The sequence below is a fragment of the Nyctereutes procyonoides genome, unplaced genomic scaffold (assembly GCF_905146905.1).
Source record: "Nyctereutes procyonoides isolate TBG_1078 unplaced genomic scaffold, NYPRO_anot_genome, whole genome shotgun sequence".
Lineage (NCBI taxonomy): Eukaryota > Metazoa > Chordata > Mammalia > Carnivora > Canidae > Nyctereutes > Nyctereutes procyonoides.
In genome coordinates, this window is record NW_026575051.1 from 29,910,556 (window position 1) to 29,933,483 (window position 22,928).

Here is a 22,928-nt window from a genome sequence, read left to right on the forward strand (position 1 = left end):
TTTAGTTGCCATCTATGTATCTTGTTTAGTGACGTTTCTGTTAAGATCTTTGCCCCATTTTTAAAAGTTTGGTTGTTTTCTTATTGTTTAGTTTTAGAGGGTTTTTTTTTTTGTATATATTGGATAACAGTTCTCTGTCACCTTTATCAGATCTATCTTTTACAAATATTTTTTTTCACATCTGTGGCTTGTCTTTCACAGAGCAGAAGTTTTTAATTTTAATAAAGTCCAGCTTATCAAATATTTATTTCATGGATATGCCTTTGGAGCTGTGTAAAAAAGTCATTGCCATGCTGAAGATTGTCTAGGCTTTCTTTAGGTTGTCTTCTAGGAGTTTTACAGTTTTATATTTTAATTAAGCCCGTGATCTATTTTGAATTAATTATTCAAGAGGTTGGAAGGTCTGTGTATAGTGTATTTTTTAAACCACTAAAGTAATCACAAAGGCTTCTGCTGTGGGTGAATGAGTAAATGTTTATCAGTGAATAAAAGATTTTTAGGGGTTGCCTGGATGGCTCAATTGGTTAAGCATCGGACTTTGGCTCAGGTTATGGTTTTGGGGTCTTAGATTAAGCTCTACCTTTGGTTCTTCACTCAGTGAGGAGTCTGCTTCTCTCTCTTCCGACACCCCACACCCCGCTCATGCTCTCTCTCTCCTTCTCTCAAATAATAAATAAAATCTAAAAAAATAAGATGAATGCTCCAATAAAATATGAAGATAATGCATTAGATACAAGACCCAATTTTAAATACTCAGCAGAGCAATTTCTTTTGAACTCCAACCTCTATATTTCTAGTGAAAGATTTTACTATGTACTGTGATCACTGCTAAGAACAATCTGGTAGTCCTCTTTCTCTTAAGTATCCTGTTGTTATTCCTCTTAATAAGAGTTAACCTACATAGTTTAAATGATTGAATGAAAATAGCATCACTAAGGATACACCTGAAACTAATGGGAAATTGTATGTCAACTATACTCAAGAGAAGAAGAAGAAGAAGAAGAAGAAGAAGAAGAAGAAGAAGAAGAAGAAGCAGCAAAAGGGGGAGGGGGAAGGAAAGGAGGAGGAGAAGGAGAAAGAGGGAAGAGGAGGAGGAGATGACCTCTAGTATCATCTAAATTTAAAGTTGAAAAAGGTAGAAATTTAACCACCTTGTTTGTGACTATATAAGAAGTTTTATCATAATCCCAGTCAAATAGGAAATCCTTTCTGCTACTTTTAAGAACTCAGTTTTTCTGGTTGTACAATTTAAAGTTTGCTGTTACAATATGGGGCCTCTGCTGGCAATTTATGTATGTTTTTGGACACTGGTTGTTACCCATATATGACACTGAGGTCAAACTAGTTCAAGACAGATGGAACTTATTGATCCATATAACTACTCCTGCAACAGTAGGTGTAGCCTCATATCCAGAAGAATGAAAAGCTTAAATAATGGAATCAAGCCTTTGTCTTTCATTCCTCTCTGTTTCTCTACCTTTTCTTGCAATTCCTCTCCTTTGCCTCCTCTCAGCTTTACTTTCTTCTCTGTGTTGCACTCACTCTCATAGTACATTTAGCCTTCTCCACTTGACCTTGAAGCTGGTCCATCAAAGGTACCAAATTTTAATCCTTTCCACTTACTAACCCTGGGAAGTCCTTATATTATCAACATTATGTTAAGTACAGGGGTCAGTTTTGATTAGCCCTGTTTCATAACAAGTTCATACTCTGTACTACAAAAGGTGGTGTACTATGTTTGCAGGACTGAAACCTGTATCTACTTTGAAGTTTCTATGAAGTTTCTATGAATATGTGCTGAAAACAATGGGCTAGTTCCTAAAGAAAGTACATTGCACACATATAACTAACAATGGGCCAATTAAGATGCAGAAAAATTTTCAAAAAAGGACAAATAGAAAATCTTAAGAAATCATTTCAATCTTGTTGATAATTCAAGTAATACTAATTAGAACAAAAAAATTATCATTGATATTTTCAATTGGCATTTTTGTAATAGTAATAAAACTAATGAAAGGATTTAAGGGAAACTATCATGCTTTGCTTTACTTAACTTATTTGGAAGTCACTTTGGAATGTGTGTCAAGACCCTTAAGTGTTCATTATTAAAATTGAGCCATCGGGCAGCCTGGGTGGCTCAGCGGTTTAGCACCGCCTTCAGCCCAGGGCGTGATCCTGGTGTCCCGGGATCAAGTCCCACGTCGGGCTCCCTGCATGGAGCCTGCTTTTCCCTCTGCCTGTCTCTCTGCCTCTCTCTCTGTGTTTGTCATGAATAAATAAATAAAATCTTAAAAATAAATAAAAAAATAAAATTGAGCCATCTATATACTTCCATTAATATATCCAAAACAAAAATCATAATTTATAGTAGACTAACATAGATTATTATTCATTCAAGAATTATCTATCTTAACAAATTATAAATCCTCTGAAAAATTCAAATATAAATGACTTTATAAATGCATAAGTGTGCTATTCTAGGAATGAATTTAAGGACATAAATTTACTGCAATTATATTTTTCTAATAAATATAAAATTTCACAAAAATATAAATATTTGCTTAAATGTAGGATATGAAGTATTGTATGGATACGAATCATAGAGCATTATCATTCTTAGATAATAGTAATACACATACCATATTCATAAATGGCAAAATATATAATAATACAGAGAATAACATAACAATATAGAGAAATAAAATAGAGAAATATGGAGAAAACAAAGATCTAAATTAAAAATGATATATATGTTATATAAATATTAATAGAACATGATAACATAAAGTATTAGATAGAATTTATATTAAAATACTTAGAAATCTCAATGATATTAGTAATATAAATGCTATACACTAAGAAATTCATAACACCTATATATCATAGTATATGAAGACTGCAAGAAAATATATTTGTAAGTAAAATATTTGAGATAATAGATGAATAAAATTAAATAAAATATTATAAAACTAATGTGAAAAATAAAAACATAATAATACATCAGCAATAACAGCAAGTATAAAACACCAGAAATAATCTAAGAGGAAACATTTTACCCCAAAATAAAGCACTGGGGAACCTAATAATCTAATACCTTACACATATTGATTAAATGAATAAAACCAACTAGTCATCTGTAATATATCACAAAATGTATTTAATAAAAATTTTGTATTTTCTCCTGATTTGAAAAAGGATAAATTTTTAAAAAGATTTCTTTATTTATTCCTGAAAGAAAGAGAGTGCATGAGCAGGAGAGGTGCAGAAGGAAAGGGATTGAATCCTCAATCATGCTCCCTGCTGAGTGCACAGCCCACTCTATCCTAGAACGCTGAGATCATGACCTGAGCTGAAATCAAGAGTCCCATGCTTGACTGACTGAGCCACCCAGGCACCCTGGAAATGGATAACTTTTTATTGAAAATTAGTAATCAAAAGGTATCTCTTAAGCATGATAAATATTATTTAAAATCAAAGTCTAGAGTACTATTTAATGTTGAACATCCAGAGGTAATCAGCATTAGATACAGTGATAATACAAATGTCTCTATTCTTAATGCTATATCACAATGTAGAGAAGTTCTAGATAATGCAATAAGTTAATCAATTTCCTTGTACATTATAAAATAATGGGAAAGAAGAGGTAATTCTATCATTTTTAATAATGCCATAATATACTGAAGATAAAGTTAAGTATAGTGGCTGGTTACAAAATAAATGAATTATAATCAGTCAATTGTAATTAATTATATTTCTATATAGTGATAATAATCAGCTAGAATTTATAATAAAAAAGATCAAAAAAGCAAAATTATTATACATCAAAGAATTAAGAAAATAATATTGCTGAAGTACTTTAGAACAATATAATTAAAGTTGATAAGAAATCATCAAACAGCTTTGTATGTAACAAGTATCTATTTTTATAGAACGGTATTAATTAATTACTTAATTAATTAATTAATTTATTTATTTTTAGTAGCTCCACATCCTGCAATGTAAATTAGTCTAAGACTTCACTAAAAAATAATAATTTTGTTCTTTAGCCTAATGTTAAAGGTGGGTTATTTTTAATTATTCATTTTACATCTACATAATACAGTGTTTTTCTTCAATTAATGTCTGCCCAGGAAAATTAAAGAAAATACTGTAAATAAAAATAATCTAAAAAATATGACTTGGGATCCCTGGGTGGCTCAGTGGTTTAGCACCTGCCTTCAGCCCGTGATCCTGCAGGCCCAGGATCGAATCCCACATCAGGTTCCCTGCATGAAGCCTGCTTCTCCCTCTGCCTATGTCTCTGCCTCTCTCTCTCTCTCTCTCTCTCTCTCTCTCTCTCTCTCTGTCTCTCATGAAGAAATAAATAAAATCTTTAAAATAATGAAAAATAAATAACAAATATGACTTGAAATGGATTTGTTGGATCATGTAGTATCCTATTTTTCTTTTTGAGGAGTCTCCATACTACTTCCATAGTGACTGTACCAGTTTACATTCTCATAAACAGTATACAAGGGTTCCCTTTCCTTCACATTCTCACCAACACTCATTATCTTTTTTTTCCTTTTTGGTAGTAGCCATCCTTCCAGGTGTGAAAAGATATCTCATTTTAGTTCTGGTTTACATTTCTCTGATGATTAGTGATGATGAGCACTTTTTAAAGGTTGTTTCACTTACTTTTCCATTTTCTTTTAAAAAATAATTTGGCATAAACCATGTGAACAAATCACATAACATAAAGACCAGTGGTTAAAATCCATAGGAAATTATTCATGTCAGTACAAAAAATCATTTTGAAATTGTAATAAGAAATAGTTTTCTCTTTTTAAATATTTTATTTATTTATTTGAGAGAGAGAGGGAGAGAGAAAGCAAGCACAGGCTCCTCCCCTGTCCCTCACCCTGAGCAGGAATCCCAACATGGGGCTGGATCCTAGGACACCAGGATCATGACCTGAGCCAAAGGCAGACACTTAACAGACTGAGCCACCCAGGTGCTCCAAGGTACACTTTTCAATGATCAAATCACAAAACCTCAAAATATGTCAGCCTACTTAATTCTGGATATGTAGTGTATAATAATTACAGTGTAATTACTCATCTTTAGTGTATAATAATTACAGTGTGAGATATTCTACTTTTAATTATGTGTACTGTTTTAAATAAAAATATTTCATTAATTTTGATATCTTTGAAAAAAACCCTCTATATTTCCCTTATGTGATTCAAAAGACTTATACATTATTGTCAAAACAGTGTGACTTCAATCTTACTGAAAAGGATGCAGAAACATATAATCAAGAATGACATATAACCAAAATGTTAATTATATTCGGGTTTTGGTGGGCTACCCCTTTTTTAATACTTTCCTTTTTTTTGGAGTTTGCATAGATTATATGCTACTTGTGTATTTTTGTAATAAAAATCAATAAAAGTAATCTTTGAAATATTACTGGTTATATTTGAACAAGACTTGATTTACGAATAGATTACAAAAAACAAAATATAAAAATGCCTCATTCAGGGATTCCTGGTTGGCTCAGCAGTTTAGCACCTGCCTTTGGCCCAAGGCTTGATCCTGGAGTCCCAGGATGGAGTCCTGCGTCAGGCACCTTGCATCGAGCCTGCCCCTCTGCCCATGTCTCTGCTTCTCTCTGTGTCTCTCATGAATAAATAAATAAAATCTTAAAAAAAAAAAGCCTCATTCAAACTTCTCATAGGTCATTATTTTGCTTTACATTTTTAAAGTAGAGGTTTTCAAAATTTGATAAATTTTGTTGTAGATTTTAAAGTATATTAAATATATACATGATTATTTGTAACATGTAATATATACATGATTATTGTAACATTTGAATGTATCCATTCAAAACAAAAATTTACTTAATTTACCAAAGAGGATACAAAACAAATGGGAAATACTGGATCAGTGCACATAAGCTAGCAGGTATGGAAGAATGCTACTATGTTTAAGGTAATTCAAACTCCTTATCTTTTTGGAGGCATGAATACTCCCTTGCTTAAATAAACAAAAGAGAGAAGACATGAGAATAGTTTTAAAGCAATGAAAATCAGATGATCAGGACCCTAATTTTCTGATATTTTACTGACTTCTTTGAATCTACACATTTAATTATATACAAACCATGACACATAATAACTATGGTTAGCTAAATCAATGACAGAAAATTATCTATAGGGACAACTGGGTCGCTAGGCAGTTGAGTGTCTGCCTTTGGCTTAGGGCGTGATCCTGGAGTCCAGGGATGGAGTCCCACATCAGGCTTCCTGGATGGAGAACTGCTTCTCCCTCTGCCTATGTCTCTGCCTCTATCTCTGTGTCTCTCATTAGTAAATAAATAAAAATCTAAAAAAAAAGTATCTATAAAATATTGTCCCCTTTAAAGAAGTAAATAAAAAACATTAATGAAAATATGAAATTTACTTTATCATTTATATTTTACATTTTAAAATTATATTATATAAAATGAATAATAACACAGAATATTAATTATATTGAACCTGTATGCATTAAGGACACCTTGCCTTATAATATGTGTTATTTTATAGTTATCTGCTTATCTTTATAATGAAAATTAATTTCCCAGATATTTAAGCTCTATTGCTGTCCTTAAATAAAAGTTTTTAAAAGATTTTATTTATTAATAATAAAAGGTTTATGCTTTAGTAAGGATGGTGTAATTTAAGAAAGTTAACTATTAGGATACATTTTATTATTCCAATTTTAAAGATTTATTTATTTAATTCTCACTATACTTCAGAAATTTTGCAAGGATGTAGATAAATTCCTATTGTAAATGAAATTCTGACCTAATAACTAGTTTTGTTTTAATAAAGCACTGTTGAATCATAATATCTATTTGAATGTACGTTACTAAACATAATCAACTGCAGTATGTTTTGTTTAATCTGAACCATATATTGTATGTATTAACCATTGCATAAATATATCTATATACCTTTATCTGCCTATCATTTACCTATAAATATCTACTATTATTATTTCCAAAAGAATAAAGATATTCATTTTAATTTTAGCCCAATATAATAATACAAGATGACTTGATAGACCATTTCTTGTGCACAAACTTAGTTTTTTATGTAACTATAAAGTAAGAATAAAAGATCTCTAGTAAGTGCCCTCTATAAAGTAGATAATACATAGCTCACCACATGTGTCATTATTAATAAAATTCAAAACATGTGCTAGTAAAGCACAGCATCTCTTTCTAAACAAGTTAGAAATATACTTCAGCAGTATATTTGCATGCTATAGATCCATTATTTATGAATACATCATAAAACACATCTAAAAAATGCCAGAATATATGAAGCTCTTTATAAACATCACTGTCTCAATCTGGTAAATGTTTATTTTATTTTACTGAAGGGTAAATGGCATACATAATACTTGACATCAAAATCTTTTCCCATCTTAACCATGTGTAAGAGTAGGAGGCTGGTAATATTGTACTTTTATTTTTTTATTTTTTTTTTGAGGAGAGATAAAACTGTCTTGAGAGTACATAAAATATGTTTAATTCTTTTGGTAGGTCTGAGTTTTGTTTGGGAACAGATTTTTACAGCCAACTTTAAAACCTGTAAATGAAATGGAAATTTAAGAACTCCAAACTGTTGCAGACAAAATTATAGAAGATATTGAATTCAAACCATAACTTTTATGAAAAGTGTAAGTGAAAACTATTTTGATGTTGTCTGAATATTAAAATCTGGCCAATGTTTTGCTATTGCTTCTTTTTTTTTTTTTACAATCACTAAACTCCAAGACTGTGCCCTGAATTTCATTTTCTTTTCCATTTTTTTTGTCCCTCCTCTATACTTCTTTATTTAGCTTTCTCCTTTCTCCTGCACTTGTTACTTTTTAAAAAATGATCTTTCTTCCTCCTCTGTTTAATTCAGCCTTCTTCCATCTCCTTTTTTCAATCCTTTACATTACAAAAGCCTCTAAATAAATGACTTTCCTGTCTCCAGGAGAGAGCAATTTTATATGCTTTTTTTCTTCCTGATTACTGTGGACCAGGAGATCTTAACTGGGTCCACCAGTCTATGGGGAAACCCATGGTCTTAGGGCCAGATCTTCCCTACCCACTTCTCTCTGCCCCCTCTCTGCTAAGGGATCACAGGGATTGTCAGTTTGCTCTGAAGCAATCTACATCTCCTACATTGAAAGTGAAATTTCACTTCACCCACTCTAGAACCTGTCCAAAGGTATTTCACAAAGTTCCTTCCAGGACACTACTTTAGTTTTCTGCATTACTTTTCATTCTGCAGATGATCTAAGAATTAATATAGGCTAAATAGGTGGAGCAAGAGGATTTTTAGGGTAGTGAATATATTCTCTCTGATACTATAATAGTGGATTCATGTCCTCACACAATTCTTCAAACCCATAGATTGTACATCATCCAGTGGAGTGTAATATGAACTATGGACTTTGAATAATAATAATGTGTCAATGTAGGCTCATAAATTATAACAAATGTACCACTTTAGTGGGAAATGATAGTAAGGGGGCTTGGCATGAGAAAGGGGTATATGGGAAATTTCTGTACTTTCTGCTAAATTTTGCTGTGAACTTAAAATTACTTTTAAAAAATAAAGTCTATTTGTTTTAAAGTGGTACCAGATAAAGGAAAATGTGAAATCTTAAATATCACAGTTAAATATCTGATACAGCATTGTTTGTAGTAGCAAACAATTAAAGGTCATCAGTAGGGAAATAAATAAATTATGACATATCATTAAAAATGTGTAGCCGCTAAGACAATAAAGTGAATCTTCAGGAAATGATAAGAAAAAGTGATTGACTTCTTATGTGAAGTAACAAGATTAGAGCCATTTTCACCTGTATAATAAAGAAATATGTATGTATTAGTCAAAGATAGACACACTTGCGCATACTTATACATAAACAAATGATTTCTAGAATAATAAATAGTTGCAATGGTTGAGTATAGGGGATGAAAGACTGGGGAGTCAGTAGCAGGGGGCAGAATTATCTGTCACTCTATATTCTTTTCTTTTTTTTTTTAAATTCATGATAGACACACACACACAGAGAGAGAGAGAGAGAGAGAGAGAGAGAGAGAGGCAGAGACACAGGAGGAGGGAGAAGCAGGCTCCATGCCAGGAGCCCAACGCGGGACTCGATCCTGGGTCTCCAGGATTGTGCCCAGGGCCAAAGGCAGGCGCTAAACCACCGAGCCACACAGGGATCCCCTCGTTCTATATTCTTTATGTTGCTTATTTGTTTCTCATTTGTTTGTTTGATTAGATACATATACTCCTTATTAATTTATTTAAAAATAAAAATAGTTTTGAGCTTAAAATTAATATAAGCATATTTATTATATGCAGATGATATAATGCCTGTGCCTTTACAAATATGTTGGTGCAAAGCAGTCTGTATTTAATTATGATAGGATAATAAGAAAATAATAAAATGACTAGTCGCTTCAAAATAATATATTCCAGTCGAGGCAAGTCCCATATAGCTTTTGCAAAGCTGTGAAGAATGAATGAACACATGTAAATGCATGTCAGGATGAAATCCAAAACTCCAAAGCCATGGGTGCCAAATTCATCTTATGGTAAGTTGTTTCATTAGGCAAAACAATATGATCAATCACATGAAGCTTGCGATGAATGTACATTGTATTTGTTTTATATAATATTTATAGATTTTTGTGAATTGACTTTGTTTACATAATTGTTAATATGTTAAACATTAGGAGTTGAATCCTAGTTTTGTGCTTGTTTGGACTATTTATTGATCTAAGCAATTTGGATCAACATAGAAGATCTAAGTAATCTTTTCCTAAAAGAACATAAACATCCTTTGCTAAAACAGAACAGAAACAGAAATTTAAAAAATAACTTCAATTTTGCAAAAACTTCGTTAAAATTCCTGAGTTTTCTGGGATGAGAGAGGTACAACAAGGATAATAGGTATATACTTTGTCATAATTTTATTCTTTAGGACTCTCAGAAGCCTTTATTATTTGTCACTGTTATTTTTATTTTCTCAGATTCTGCTTAAATCCCATACTTAATTCCTACTGTGTAATACTCAACAGAAAATCTTGTACTTCAGTGAAACCTCTGAGACCACCAGACAAGCCCTCTCTCTTTTCACCCTCCTCTTCACATTAAATAGATACTCTATCCCTTTGTTTTTCAGTAGTCATGATATTTGTAAGTCCATGATGGAATACAGTGTTCAGGGTGCTTAAAAGGGATAATAGTAATGTCCCCTGAGTTCTGACAGTCTAATTCTCATTCAAATACTTTCTTCTTTCTCATTTTGAAAAGCATCATGTTGAAAACATGATAGATTTTTATTTAATATGTGTTGAAATAAACTAAAATTTGAGTATCTGAGATATCATTCAAGGTTTCTTTCCTATAATATTTATTTTAAGGAAAAATATTATAACTGCTTGTTTTAATTTATTTCAAATATACTAATATGTTTTAGTTAATTTCAAATATAACAAATTACCACAAATTTAGCAGTTTAAATGAATACCCATTTGTTATCTCACTGCTCTGTGAGTCACAAGTCTGGGCATGGTACAATTTAGCTGGCTCCTTTATTCTGCATATCACAAGAGCAAATTCAAGATGTTCCTTTCTGCAGACTCTGGAGATTAATCTCCCAAACTCATTCTGGTTGATGGCCTGATTCAGTTTCGGCAATTATGGGACTGAGGTCTCAGTTTCCTTGGAGGCCATCAGCAAGGGGCCAGCCTTTGCATCTGGAGAGTGCTCATACTACTTATCATATTTTCCATGTGGCTTCCCTCTGATACCTGTAGGTTGAGTCCCCCTGAAGCTTTGAATCTCTAAGACTTCTCCTTCTGCTACATCTCTCTGATTGACTTCTGTCTTCCTCTTTTGTTTTTAAGGATCCGTGTGATTACATTTAGCTCCCCTGAACAACCCAAAATAATCCTGTATCTTAAGGTGAGCTGGCTAGGCATCTTAATTATATCTGCAAAGTCCATTCACAGATTTATTAAGATTAGCATTTGACTAGATAATCAGAGAACAAAAATCTTGGGGAATAACTTTATAATTCTGCCCTTCACATTATTCTTGTCATCCACGATGTCAAAACTTTAGATACAATGGATTTAAGGATATAACTATAAATTCTTCACAGACTCAGATTAAAATAATCTGTTCATTTAGTAAATAATTATTGATCACCTATCCTACGATTTAAGGATATAACTAGAAATTCCTCACAGACTCAGACTAAAATAATCTGTTTATTCATTTAGTAAATAATTATTGATCACCTATCCTGTGATAGATACTATGATCGATATTGGTGATATAGCAATCATAATATAAATATATAATATACATATATAATATAAATAAATATATAATATATTTAATATTAATATATACATATATAATATAAATATATAAATATCCCATTTTTACTTAACAAAAGCCTTCAATTATAATCTTTCACTTAATAAGTAAATGAATATTGAACATATAATCACATTTTGTGTGTGGGGGGAAGGATAGGAAAATGACCTAACAGGGACATATAATCATTTCAACGAAATTGAATTTCTAATGGACTCATTTACTTAATTTAGTTCATGGATGAATTTCCCTCTCTAAAACCCTTCAAACTTATTTAGTTCTCTTCCAGATATTGTGCAGCCAACCTCTGTCTTCACATCTTTGGTGATCAGAAGTCCTTATTCACAAAATACTTTAAACATGCTGAACTCTTTGTAATTATCTGAATAATGCAATCTTACTTCAAACCAATCTTTGACATCTTGAACCAGGGTTCTAATTATTACATTAAATACTAATTTTCTCAACCTTTCAGACTTCATCATTCTTCCATTTTCTGTGTCCCATAGCTTCCTGCAGATAGCTTCAATATAGCTCACAGAATTTCATAAATACTCTTCTGTAAGTCTTTCTCTGCCACAATATTGAGTTATTCAAAATTGGGCACTATATCTTATGTTTCTCTGAATCACTAGTCTAGAGCTTAAACTAATAAACATGATCAATGAATTCTGAGTTAAAAAGAGAAAAAGAGAGAGAAGAAATGGGGAACATGGAAGGAAAGTAGAATAGAATGAAGGAAAGAAAGAAAGTGGAAAGGAATGAAAAACAGAATGTACATCAGATTCTTTATCATCCTATCTTAATATGTTCTTAGCTCCTACATAGCATGTCTCAGATTTATTTGCAAAATATGTCTATATTTTGAAAATTATCACATTTGATACAATTTTACTGATGAATAATACCACAAGTGAAAATTATTTACTTCCATATTTGTAAAATACTTTTAAGGCTTCTCTGCTACTATAAATGGCCTTTTGGGGGTACTACAGTCACTACTTGTTAATTAATATCAGGCTTGTGATTTCTAGAGCTTATTAGAAACTATAGATGGAAATTTTAATCCACTCTATTTTTTCCTTTTAATTTAAACCAGTGAAACTTGTGTAGGACTCAGGAAGTATTTTATTTTCCCTTCACATTGATAATTCTCTTTAGTTTTCTTTATCTTTCATTGCACTGACTGACAATGAAAGCATTCTTCTGTCCCTGTATTAGCTCTAGGCATTTTACCTAAGTAGAAATATAAAAAAAAAAAAAAATCTAAAAAAATGTTGCAGTATCATTGTCATCCTTTAAAATATCATTATTTCTACCAATTTAAATAGCTATCTGTTGTAGCCATTAAAAAGTTTCATTTTTCAGGCGAGTTTGATTACATACTGATTGGTGAAACAATTACAATCTGAGTGTTTCATAAAATACTGAGTGGAGTAAACAGCTTCGAGGCAGAGCACATGTCTGACCTCTAGGGATCTGTTTCCTTAGGATGCTGCTATTAGTTGTGACAGTTTCTTGGACACTCTGTTGATGATGCTAAATCATAATCACCTCAGAACTATTCACATTTACTGCAAATAGTGCTCTGTTGCACTTCCCTTTATTTTATTTTCTATACTTTTTGGTATTAAAAAAAGTCAAAGGCACAATTTGTGAATGAAATTGTCCACATCTATCATGTCTGTTTTTATGAAGCAGAAGTGCAGGCTATTTTATGCTTCATTGGCAGTTTTGGTTGTAACGCTTCATGCATAGTAGGCCCCCTTATTCATGGGGGATACATTTTAAGACTCTCAGCGGAGGCCTGAAACTAGATATAGTACTGAAACTTATATACTATGCTTTATTCCTATACACACATCCCTGTGATAGAGTCCAACTTTTTTTAAGATTTTATTTATTTATTCTTGAGAGAGAGAGAGAGAGAGAGAGAGAGAGAGGCAGAGACACAGGCAAGGGGAGGAGCAGGCTCCATGCTGGGAGCCCGATGGGGGACTCAATCCGATCCGGGGTCTCCAGGATCACTCCCGGGCCAAAGTCAGTTGCTAAACTGCTAAGCCACCCGGGCTGCCCAGAGTTTAATTTATAAACTAGGTGCAGCAAGAGATTAACTGTAATAGCCAATAATAAAATAAAATAATTATAACAATATACTGTAATAAGAGTTATGTGAATGTGGTCTCTCTCTCTCTCTCTCAAAATGTCTTATTGTATGGTACTCACCTTTCTTTTAGTGCTGATGTGAGATGATGAAAATGCCTACATGATAAGATGAAGTGAGGTAAATGATGTGGGTATTGTGACAAATTGTTAGACTACTATTGACTACTTGATGATACCTTAGAAGGATGATACTATGCTTACTGCAGTTGACCATGGGTAACTGAAACCATGGAAAGCAAAGCTGCAGATAAAGAGGACTACTGTGTATCATGGAGACATGGTTTAAATCAACTATCAAATATATCTGTGAGAGACCCTATATTTCCTCTCGTCTGCTTGGACTGCAATTAAATGAGCTTGTAAGTGGAACGAAGTTCCTTTACACTTGAGTAAGTCAAAACTAATATAAGTCTAGAGGGTAAAAAAGAAAATTATTCTATAGAAAATAAAAAGAAAGAAAGTCTTTAAAAATGAAGATATTCAGCTTGGCTTACTTTGTATAGAACAATCAGTATTCTAACTCTTCATTTATTTTATTTTTTCATGTTTAGTACTTCTGCATTTAAATCATTTTCCTCATCCAGAGGTAGTTAATTATCATGCATATTTTTTGGTTCTACTATTATTTTTGGTAAAACTTTCCATTTTCTATTGGAAAAAGGACTTAAGAATTTTCTCCACTGTTGATTTTGTGATAGTTTCAAGCCAATGAATATAACAAGAAATGAGTCAACATCTGACTCACTAAAAAAAATATCTCCAACATCAACTCTCTATTTCTTTACATTTATATTTTTTGGAGAAAAGTAATCTTTGCTTGGATATTCTTAGTTCTGACATCTTTATTCTGTCTTTCTCACCCCAATCCATGGTATCCACTTCACATCAGACCCAACTCCCATCTACATTTTGGTAAAATTATACAGACTCTCATGAAATGCTAATTTAAATAGAAAATTAGAATAACATTTCTTCTAAGATAGGAGAATGGATGTGGAAAACTCTTACTGGGAACTCTACAGACTTAAAACCAGATAGTGACAACTCTGAGCCCATACATATATTTAAGTGGGGATTGGTTCTATGAAGAAACAGAGCCTAAGTGATTGTTATGGGGAAAGTAGAACACCAATATAGCAATGAAGGTTCTGAATATATAAAGCTTACCATACTTACAATGCAAGCCACAAATTAAATTCCAAAGGCCACTGGCATTTCAGGAACTTGTAATAAACTTTAGAACCTTGACTGAATTTGCAGGCAGTTGAGGTGTAATTAGAAGGATAAGACTAAGAAAAGAGAGCCTCCCTGTTTCTGTACCAAGGCTGTGCTAATGCCAAACTCCTAATGAAGTTAAAGTCTTCCTCTGTGGTAGCCCTTCCAGTCAGAGAGCTATATAGGTGCAGAGAGAATAACATGGAGAAGATGACAAGGATTCTGGCAACAGAGACAAAGTATAGCTTACAAAGACCATGTGTGAAGCCATGTGAGAAATAGGCACTTTGAGAAATTGGAGAGCCATGGGATTTTTGAGGATTTATGCAACAGAGCTGTGCTGAGAGAGGATTGTTTAACATTGCTTATTTCCTTGACTTTTTCTAAAGATATATTTTGCTCTATTGAGTCTGGCATATCTTAGAATTTAGAGCTATACAACAGACGGATTATTTTTTGAGAGGAAGAAAATAGATCGGATCTTAATCCAATGAAAATATATATGGCAAAATTATATAGCAAGCTATTAAATTGATTTTGTCTTCATTGAAATTCTCTTTTTACTGATTAATTGGAAGTCCAGGCTTTGTGATACCTTGTCCCAGGTAATATTTTCAGGGTGACAAGAAACAGGAAGTCTCTGAAATATTCTGCATTTTAAAAAGCCTAAATTATATAAAGAGAAAATTCTTTTTTTTAAGAGGAAATTCTTAATTTGGGACCCATAGATGAGAACTTACAGCTTCTGTGAATGTAAATGGAAAACATTACATCATTTTTGTCTCAGTTAGCCTTGACTACAATTTAGCATTTCTTTCAATTATGAATGTAAACAATACTAACGGTACCTGGGTCTTTGTTACCAATAGACATTACAAATATTTTCTATCATGTCATACTTGTTGCAGATACCTCAGAATAATTTTGATGATTATCATGACTTCAAAATCACTATAAGAACCATCTTTATATTACATTTGTTACTATGTTAATGAAGGTACTCAGTATCATATCACAAATTGTTTAGAATATTTTGATAATGTGTTTCAATATAATTGGTCTTCTTTTTATTTTTTTAAAAGCATTAGTAGCATTATTCTGAGAATGGATTCATATGCATCACCAGGATGTCAAAAGGGTCAATGGCATGCAAATGGCTAGGAACTTTGATTTAAAAGTATTCTGAAGTGTTAATGTTTTTTTAGAGATGTCTCAAACTGGGAAGACAGAAAACAGTGAGTCCTATAAGCACCAGAAGCTGGGGCAGCACATTGTAGGCAGTGTCATGGGAGACACCAAGTCCTCAGAGATACGGGCTAACTTTAACACCCAAGAAAATGTATTGTAGGCAATTAATATTTCAGACTCACAATAGAGTCTTATGCCCCTGTAATGACCCCAAATCAGTACAGGGTCATCTAGTCTGAAGGAATCATATGGCAGAAGAATGGCTATCTCAAGTAAGACTAGGACGGAGCAATGATATGTAATCAGTGGTTTTTCCCAGCTCCTTTACAACATCTTTAAGAGCAAACCTTGTTATACAGGGCGGGCAATGTATAAAAATATCTGAGTTTAAAATCTCTATGAAAAAAAATAAAAATAAAATAAAATCTCTATGAAAAAAAAAATCTCTATAAACCTGGTGCATAGGGAACACGGAAAGTTTATTTAAATAGAACTGTATGAAAAATTGCAGATCATACCTGTATTTGGGGATGAAATATAAAATTACTACACATGATATCTTTAAGAATAAAAATTTAAAAAACTGAAATACAAAATTATTACACATGATATCTTTACAAATGTAGTAACATATCCAAAGTTTAATAAGTTAACATTAACAAACTTTACCAAAACATACAGCTTTATGGATAAAAAAGTAGCATCAGTCATGTTCAGTTTTGAGAGAGGGAGTGTGTGTGTGTTTGTGTGTATGTGTGTGCACGCACACGCACACATGCACTTTTGTTAAGTGAACCAATTCTATTCTAAGATTCATGTTAGCCAAATTTAAATGCTAGCTTTTGGACTTATGAAAGATTCACTGGCTTTTTCATTCTTTACCCTGCAGGAAAGACTTGTTTCTCTTTTTCTATCTGTGGTCATTCTCTACTGTACAATAAATAAAAGTCAAGAGGAACTTTGGTTCACTTCCCTCAGGTGCTCTGAATCACTCTTCTAAAGCTGTTATTATATTGAAGGATGTAAATGCTAGTACATTTACTTAGAATTTGCTTTGAGCTTTTCCAGTGAACAGTTATGAATAAGGCCTTAATTTTGCAACCATCTGTTTTCCTTCCACAGCTACAGTTAATAAGAAATATATTCTGATTTTTGACTTGTAATTCTCTTTTCTGAGTTAGATTTTTCCCTTGCTTTTCCAAAGTCTTAGGTACTGAAAAACTACTCCGATGTCAGTAAAAAGTGCTAAGTACAAACACAATTATCAAGGAGGTGGATGGAAAATTTTGCTAATTAATTGTGAACTCTGCCAAGTACAATATGCATTGTTACTCAATGCCAGATATATTAACAGTGTATATTTTTAATGAGGTATGACATTTTTTTCTCAGAAAGTGTGCATGCTTTAAAAAATAAATAAATTCTCGGGGCAAATTTTCCTCATTAGTGAAAGGTTACTTACCACAAGCAAGGCTGAGAGCAGTGTCCTTACTTCCCATCTTTCCCTTTCTATTCCTCCTAGTTTGCTTCACTGTTTTAAATTTAAGATGAAAATGAGTCGTGAATTTTCTGATTGTATAATTAGCCTGTAAAACTGGTAAAAAAATATTTGATTAACAGTTTTTGAATGTGCTGTCAAGTTTTGCATGTGATTGCTAGATACACCTGCTAAATGTAAAGATCTGCCTGATGCCTAATAGTCAAGGAAATTCAGAGTGTGTCATACTTCTTTAAACTGGAAGCATTTGGTAGCAGTAGTGGGCTAGGAAGGAAAAGAAGTTTCATTTTATATAATCTCATGAGTCTATTTCAGGAATACAAATTTCATTAGTATTTCAGTTTATGTATTACAAAAGAAAAAGAGAGAAAGAGAGTTTGTACTGGTAGATGGTAAATTTTGATGTGGTTCCAGAAGAAAAATGCTAATTCTAGCATAAAAAACTATTAAGTATATACAACTAGATGCACCCCACATCTTTTGAGAAATAAATAATTCTGAAAATCCATAGGAAATTAAATAGAAGAATATTTATTGTATTATTTTTTAAAGATTTTATTTATTTATTCATGAGAGATACACGCACACACACACACAGAGAGACAGACACAGGCAGAGGGAGAAGCAAGCTCCCTGCAGGGAGCCCGAGGTGGGACTCAATCCTGGGTCTACAGGATCACACCCTAGGCAGAAGATGGCGCTAAACCACTGAGCCAGCCAGGCTGCCCAATAGAAGAATATTTAAACCGTAACTCTTCTGGCATATCTAGTAAGGGTCATGAAATATACTTGTATTAGAAAGTCTGGAGTTAAATCAATCAGAGTTCTTTATCTGTCAAGAATTTCACTTGTTGACCTCAATAATCTGTTTCATGTAACCCTTTTCTTTATAAGAATGTTAACAAATTTGACACATGGATTTTTTTCGGTCTGTTTTTTCCCTATAATGTTCCTATTCTTGACATATTTCTGAGTTTTTCCCCCAAAGGCAGACCACATGATGTTTCACAGTCACCTACAATAGACACAACATTCAATTTGGAAGATTTATGAATTTCCTAATTAAACTCATTAATTGGAAAGGCATCATAAATATAATGGAAAATAAATTCTGTTTTTACTACCATCCATAGGTATGTTACTTATGTACACTTTTGCTAAATGAGCCAGAAATGCATTCCAGAGTATTACCTATTCAATCTTTCTATTTAATTGAGATTAAAGGTTAAATAAGAAAGTCAAGCCAAAGAAACAGAGCATCAAAGTAGCAAGGCATAGGAAGAAAAATCAGTGAAGTGAAACCAGGTCCAGCCACATGCTTCTTGTTAGAAACTCAAATGTTTTCCATAAAGTCACAGAGCATTGTCCACATGATGAAGATTTTACCTTGAGAATATTACAATCACTCCAAAATAAGAAAAATAGCAAAAGCAGATACTCCAGGTATAGTGGAATCTGTGCATGCTTATGCGAAAATGCTTGGTATCTGACATTTCAGAATTTCTCTGCTGGCCAAGTAGAGGAAACAATCAGGGTGGATTTAGCAGTAGATGAGCAGTGGTTCCTAATGATTGTACACAGAGGGCAGCAACATTACAGAGACAATACAGGGGAGGAGAATGACAGGGAGACCAAAGGGCCCTGTGAGTTCTCCAGAGACAATGTCATTATATGAAATGCTCTGGCCCATATGGAAGGGATGTTGATCATTGGCCTTTGACAAAATTTAAGTATTTTTAACAGCTAAGATTATGCATGAATCTTTTATATGATTGATTACTGTATATGTTAGAGCTTCAAGAAAGATATCTATTTAAATCTCAAGAGTAGAGATCAAATTGTAGTTTACAATTATTTTTTGGTAAGTGATAATAAGAGTGAAATGAAAACTATATTTTTATTTTTTTATTTTTTTGAGATTTTATTTATTTATTCATGAGAGAGAGAGAGAGAAAAAAAGGCAGAGACAGAGGCAGAGGGAGTAACAGATTCCTTGCAGGGAGCCCGATGCGGGACTCGATCCCAGAACTCTGGGATCATGCCCTGGGCCAAAGGCAGACGCTCATCCGCTGAGCCATCCAGGCATCCCTATTTTTTTTTTTTTTAAAACTACTCTCTTAATTAAAAGTTGTAAATAAAGTATAATTACTTTTAAATTTCTAAACAAGAACAGTAGATTGTAAACCATCCCTGTCATTCAGAAGAGCCAAACATAATCCCCAGAGGACACATCTAAGAATGATTGTGATATTAAGTTTTTTGAGATAATTTGAAGACACTCTGCTCAGTCCAGATTTCTGATATACCCAAATGTAAATACAAATTGCCTGTGTCTTCTAAGTAGTTAGGACTACATTTAAATGGTAAAATTCACATGCTTTGAGTGTACCTTAGTACAAGTCTGCATTCCTAGTGGTAACAAAAAGATGTTATACTTTAATATTTTGGGGAAAAATCCCCAAAACATGAGAGTTATAACCTATTAGTCAAACATCTTGACTTACATATTTAATACTGACCTGAAGATAACCATACATGTTAACAACTACACAAGAACACTTCACCTTAAATTCCTATTTTACATAGGTTAATTGTAGATAGAGGTAATTTGGTTAGTTCAGAAAGGCTTTTCTGATCTCAGGAGTCGAGGCATTGGTAGAAATGATCTGGCCAAGGTATAATACCTTTAGGACCCATTGAAGTATCTGTCATTTGAGACACCTTGTGAAGTTAATAAAACTAATGATACTTTGGAAAATAAAAGGGATTCATAAATGCTATTCATCTCAGAGTTTTTATAGTCAAATCTTCTATCTGTTCTCTTACTGGAAACCAATAACATATATTTTAGAGATTATCTATGATTTATTTTGGGTAACTTTTAAATGTTAAACTCTTTTTTCTCTCTACCAATTATGGAAAATTTTTCACAGTCTTATCTTACAGTTAGATATTCTCTCTTCTGCATCATCCAGTCTATAGTCTTAGAAAACAAACTATTCATTTTATATAAATATCATGTCCATATTTTTATTCCTAAAATTTCAGATTTGTTCTTTTTTACATTTTCATATACTTATTCCATTGTCTCTTAAATGTTTTTTCTTTATCTCATTGGATGATCTTAAGTCAATTGCTGTATATTTTACATTCCTTCTAATAAGATTTTTTGTTGGCTTTTTGAACTGATGTTCATAACTTCAGAATATCTCATGAGCTTTCTAATATTTATTGAAAGCACTACCCATGGAAGTTTCTTCCAGCACATCAGTGGTATGGATTTGAGGTTGCATTTGCCATGATTCCATAAAATACACAAGAAATGTATAATCTTAGCAGCTGTTTTTAGGGTTTATGTAAGGAAGAATATTACAGACGGTTTAAGGACAGATTCAAGCTTCATCCAGGGAAATTTTTGTCATGATTTCATAGAAGAACTAGCTGGGTGCTTTGAGTTTACAGAGCATAGATAAAAATGTGTCAAACACATCTGAATGCAAGAAAAACTCATAGATGTTATCTCTACCTAGGTCAATTTGTAAACAAGAAGAAAGCCTTCTCTTTCTTCTTTTTTGATATTTTGAGTAAACAATTAACAATGGTCATAAATTATAAATAAACATTTAAGCTTGATATGTCATAGTTTGTTTATATCATGTAGAGTTTATTTATAAATTTTTTTCTAATTACAAAAAGAAATTTTATATATAAAATGGCCACCATTAAAAGTTTTATACATATGGCCCTATATATATGGCTATTAAAAGTATAAGTTACATATATAAATATTTGAAATATATTTATACATGAATTATATATATTATATACATATATACATTACATACATATTATTACATACATATATAATCCTCCTCTAATTTGGAGTTTGAAGTTTTTTTCTGAAATTTTGGCAATTAATTAATTAGTGGTTGACATGATTAATACAGTTGTTTAACATTAGGATTTAAAGATATAGCATTGTTAGAGAAGCAGACTTTTATATGATAAATAAATGCCTTGTTCTTTCATATTCATATAATCTTAACTATAAAAGCAACAAGGAGACCTACTGAACTCATAGCATATGTAAACTATACAGTAGAAACACTGACAGCTTTAAAAGATAAATGACATATAACTTGAAAAAAAGAATATGTACTTCATTTAAAAATATATTTTTTCCTTGTATGTAAGTGATGAATTACTAAATTCTACTCCTGAAACTAACATTATTTTTTAAAAATATTTTATTTATTTATTCATGAGAGACACAGAAAGAGGCAGAGACATAGACAGGAGGAGAAGCAGGCTCCCTGCAGGGAGCCCGATGTAGGACTGGATCCCAGAATCCCTGGATCAAGCCCTGGGCCAAAAGTGTAGATGCTCAACCACTGAGCCACCCAGACGTCCCCTAATATTACATTAAATGTTAACCAACTAGGATTGAAATAAAAACTTGAAAGAAATATATATATATATATATATATTTTTTTTTTTTCCCAACAGACATATATGATCTTCAAATGTCTTATTTCAGTTCCATGTGCCGATTGTGGTGACTGTTCTCATTTACTGTCTTTTTGACAATTTTGAACTTCTATTTCAAAAATATTTTAAGTGCAATATTTTGAATATTATATAATTTGTGATTTGATTATAAAGCAAATAGTTAATGTAGTCATTTAAGATAGTAGTTTTGAACTAGAGTTTCATAGGAAATCCTGCCTATGCCTATATATATATGATTCTTACTATTGACATCATGAAGAGTTCAAGCTACATGTCTGGATTGTATCCTAATGATTGGATTCAACTTCTAGATAGAGATACTAAAAATATATTGTATTTACATTGCATACTTCTAAGGGCAAACTACTATGAAGAGAATAAAATATGAGATATAGAGTGGTGTGGGGGATCCCTGAGATATTACTTTTAATGGAATTGTCAGATTTATTTCCTGATGAATGTGCATATATTTCAACTCTACCCTCCAAAAAATAATAAATGAAAGTCATGAAATTACAGTTTCTATGAGTGCCTTAATGGTTAGAATTTGACTTTTAAACACCACCCCCTATTAAATGTCCCAGGTCTGTGGCAGAGTATGTTCAAGATGAGCCTGGAACATCTTACAGTCTTAAAAAGCAAAGAAATGTTCACAAATGAGCACAATTTAAAAGAACATAAGAACTGGCTTTATTTTAAATTTTGGCACAATTTTGAAATCAAAAGAAATAACAGTGGTAAAAAATTTGACAAGTTGAGTTAAAAAAAACACTTTATGTTACCATGCGGCTTAAGAGAAAGTTATGAGACTTTCTCTTCTAGAAACACTAGAACACTAGTGAACACTCTTCTAGAAAATAATGCCAAATTATAAGAGTAGATGAAATGTACATAGCCAATAGGCATAATATATATATATATATATA